Source organism: Oncorhynchus keta, chromosome 8, assembly GCF_023373465.1.
Source record: "Oncorhynchus keta strain PuntledgeMale-10-30-2019 chromosome 8, Oket_V2, whole genome shotgun sequence".
Lineage (NCBI taxonomy): Eukaryota > Metazoa > Chordata > Actinopteri > Salmoniformes > Salmonidae > Oncorhynchus > Oncorhynchus keta.
Window position 1 is genome coordinate 15,579,762 of NC_068428.1, and position 4,310 is coordinate 15,584,071.

The following is a 4,310-nucleotide window of genomic DNA, read 5'->3' on the forward strand; positions in this document are numbered from 1 at the left end:
ACGTACGTGACATATGTCTGTGAAAGCCTCTAGGGAGTGTGCAGAGTCCGTCAGCAGCCTTACAGCTGTGCGCTTCAGCACCGTCTTCTTCCCTTTGCAAGTTTAAATTCCAAGTGGACGTTCGGAATCGGAATGATCTGTCTCCCTCACAGAGCCTTGAGTACTAAGACAGAGCTTTGGTGTGTGTGTGTGTCTGTGTGTGTGAGCGCTTCTGCATGTCTGCGTGTGTGTGTAACTCCCTGAATCTCTGCACGTTGCTCCTTTGTCCCCAATGTGCCTCAGCATTCAGGGTTTTATTCAAGTAGCCCCACTTCCGCCAGTGACATGGCTGTGGGAAGAAAAATAACCGTGGGCCTAGCTAAGGCCATGTGATAAGCTCCCTGTCATTGAGGAATTGGAGAGGTCAGGACAGCTTTTTCTGGGGGGGAAAAAATGTTTGTTTACTGTTTTAAAGCCATCGAGGTCAAGCGAAGCACTTTTTACACATTCTGTTTCCCCACCCGAAAAGGTTTCTGTTTTTGGCTTCTTTTAATAAGTCGTGGAAATGTAATTAAAATATTGGTTTGGCCGCTCCAGATTTAAATGAAAGCGACCAGTGTTTTTTATGACAACGTTTTCTCACCATAAAGTTTGGGAGTCATGACTAATTACTTGTTGAGTTCTTGAAAACAAAAATACAGGCCTACTGTACATGTCCTCAGTAGTCTCTTTCCTTCTATGTCACACAGGTCAGTTACCAAGTAACAGAGATGTTACTTTATCATACATGTTAGTGATTTGATTAACTGAAGAAAGCGTAAGAATACTAATCCTAATAATAATATATACTGAGTGTACAAAACATTAAGAACACCTTCCTAATATTGAGTCCAAAGGCACTTAAATCTTTTGTTTCGTGACGTTTGTACGTCCCACAACAACCCAGTCATACTGTAGGATCGCACAACATTTGGTTAGGGTGAGTCAGTTTATAAACAACTACATTTAACTGTGTGGGTGAATGGGCAGTTCAGCACAAAATATTTAATGACTGGTTTTCTGCAACGTAAGTACATGGAAACCACACTGAATGGGGCCAGAAAAAAACGAAAACACGCTAGGGAGAGGGGAACATCTCTTTTCAGACACAACGACAACAGGCACCCATTGCTTTTCTATTCCTCACAGTCTCTCTTATTAAATAAAACTAAATACGTTAGTTCTACCAACTTATTGCTGCATCCATTCACAATCGTACCCCTTAGTAACTGTTGTCAACACCTTAATGTAAATCATGTGTTGCCTCTATGATCTCGCTAGAGGTGGCCGCTGCTATGCTCAAAGACGTCACATCGGGAATGTCACAAGCTGAAGCCAAGCAGGGCCAGGCAGGGGAGAGGCCAGTACCCTCAGCCAACAGTCAAGTGTTAGTGCATTGAAGGGATGTGTGTGGTAGTCTCCCTTCCAGTGCCTGGCTGACTTTTATAATGGTTGTGAAATGGACTCTTACGTACAGTATGTGTTGACAAGCTGTAAACTGAAATCATTCACCCTTTCCAGGTCCAGTCGGACTCAAACTCTGTCTCAGTGTGACTGTGGCTTTATTAACATTCCACTTAAGTTCTGTGACAGCGGTTTTATTAAACTGCCACCCATTACTACCGGAGGCGGCAGCTAAGCAGACTGAGCAATAGAGTTGCAGAGTCACTCACTATGCATGCAACATGGCTAGGTCTTGTTGTGTAGCAACAGCTACTTTAGTGTCCGATGGGAACAAACAATAACTTACAGTCACAGCCACATATTGGTGAGCCCGACCCCATCTCCACCAGTGGGAATGGGGACATACAGTACATGCTGCTACAGTACGGGGTCACAGACACACATCAGGGTGAGCCCCGGTCCCTGCTCCTCTTCCTGTTGATGCGCTGCTGCGCTCGCCGAACCCTCTGCTTCCCACGTTGACACAAATACACAAGGCCCACATGACATCCTGTGTGGAAGCGCCGAACAACAATGGACACTTACATCAAGTCATAGGCCTCTGTCCCTCATTAACAGTGACATGAAATTGTACGCCAAGGTTCAAGCCGAACGTCTTGAAACCATTTTACCCACTAGTTCATCCTCATCAAATAGGCTTTGTCCAACAGAGATTGGAGTCAGACATTTGGAAACCCAAATCAAATTATTTTAAACAATGAACAAGGAATTCATCAACTTTCTGACATAATGAATGATGAAGGTTTATTATCCTTTCATGACCTTAAACAATATGTATAATTCACCTGGTTCGTCATTTATTTTTTAAAATTAAGTTAAGAACCACTCTGTCCAGTAATGGAGTCCCATGGAGCCAACCACTCCCATTCCATTCAGTCATTGAGTTTTTAAGGAGCCAGAACACAAGTGGAGGCTTTGTATCCAATCTATGTCAAAAACTACTAGAAGCCCATCTTAAAGACTACAAACAAAATACTGATTGGAAAAGAGTCTGAAACACTGTCCCAATGTCCTCCAAAATCTGAATAATCAATTAATACACTACAAATGTGTGGAAACAATTTCAACTAGCTTCTATTCCAAATTGTCTGTTGTGTTCTCAAGGAAATATTGGAAGCTTCATGCACATGATGTGGGACTGCCCCAGTGTGAAGACCTCCTGGTCACATGATGTGGGACTGCCCCAGTGTGAAGACCTCCTGGTCACATGATGTGGGACTGCCCCAGTGTGAAGACCTCCTGGTCACATGATGTGGGACTGCCCCAGTGTGAAGACCTCCTGGTCACATGATGTGGGACTGCCCCAGTGTGAAGACCTCCTGGTCACATGATGTGGGACTGCCCCAGTGTGAAGACCTCCTGGTCACATGATGTGGGACTGCCCCAGTGTGAAGACCTCCTGGTCATATGATGTGGGACTGCCCCAGTGTGAAGACCTCCTGGTCACATGATGTGGGACTGCCCCAGTGTGAAGACCTCCTGGTCACATGATGTGGGACTGCCCCAGTGTGAAGACCTCCTGGTCACATGATGTGGGACTGCCCCAGTGTGAAGACCTCCTGGTCACATGATGTGGGACTGCCCCAGTGTGAAGACCTCCTGGTCACATGATGTGGGACTGCCCCAGTGTGAAGACCTCCTGGTCACATGATGTGGGACTGCCCCAGTGTGAAGACCTCCTGGTCACATGATGTGGGACTGCCCCAGTGTGAAGACCTCCTGGTCACATGATGTGCGACTGCCCCAGTGTGAAGACCTCCTGGTCACATGATGTGGGACTGCCCCAGTGTGAAGACCTCCTGGTCACATGATGTGGGACTGCCCCAGTGTGAAGACCTCCTGGTCACATGATGTGGGACTGCCCCAGTGTGAAGACCTCCTGGTCACATGATGTGGGACTGCCCCAGTGTGAAGACCTCCTGGTCACATGATGTGGGACTGCCCCAGTGTGAAGACCTCCTGGTCACATGATGTGGGACTGCCCCAGTGTGAAGACCTCCTGGTCACATGATGTGCGACTGCCCCAGTGTGAAGACCTCCTGGTCACATGATGTGGGACTGCCCCAGTGTGAAGACCTTTTTGTCACAGGTTGACAGGTCTGTGTCGAGCACAGTTGGTGCTGCCATTTCCTACCGCCCCAATATTATTGTTGAACGATGACTCTTCACTGACTCACAGTACCTCCGAAATGAGTTGCCTGGACTGACTTCGGTAAAACAAATGTCAGTGACCAGATGGAAGCCTCCACATAAGCTTAGCATTACTCAATGGCTACAAAAAGTCCTTGTTGTTCTTTCACTAGAGCCCATAGCTCATGTGAACAGCGCCAAGAAACAACATTAGATGCATAGAGCAGTCGAAAAGATTGAACGCTTATTGTGAGTTATTCTAATGTAATCATGTTTGAATTCATCTATTGTATTTTAAATATCTGTATTGAATATTGATGTATGCAGGCTGATTCTATTCATGTGTGCCTCGGTCCCACAAACAATTTAACAAACATAAGGGGGGGGGGAGCGACAGAGGGGGGAATAGGAATGGGTTTCACCTACTGAGAAGGGGGAGGGGAAGGGGAGATGGGACAGAGAGGAGAAATACGTTTTTTAAAATTTAATTTCCTTTTTTTTAACTGTTTTTCTTTACTTTATATACATGTACTTTTTTTATATTATTGCCTGTCTGTGACGTGGTCACAAAAAAAGACGGGAACTGATTCCAATAACACTTCTGACATTGCTGACCAGGTTTACTTTCTAGTACTGTAGCTCTATGCATTATATGGAGAGTTATTGCAGACTGGGGTGTGGAATCTGGATGTATATAA

At 45.6% G+C, this 4,310-nt stretch overlaps 1 long non-coding RNA gene across 1 annotated transcript; it reads right to left on the bottom strand.

The window, feature by feature from the left end:
• Positions 1 to 2,649: 2,649 nt before the first annotated feature.
• Positions 2,650 to 3,650, bottom strand: LOC127931347 (uncharacterized). The gene is made up of 3 exons (XR_008140767.1): positions 3,239 to 3,650; positions 2,919 to 3,198; positions 2,650 to 2,878 (listed from the first exon to the last, which is right to left on the bottom strand). It is a non-coding gene; the product is annotated as an uncharacterized LOC127931347 (long non-coding RNA).
• Between the last annotated feature and the right edge of the window lie 660 nt (positions 3,651 to 4,310).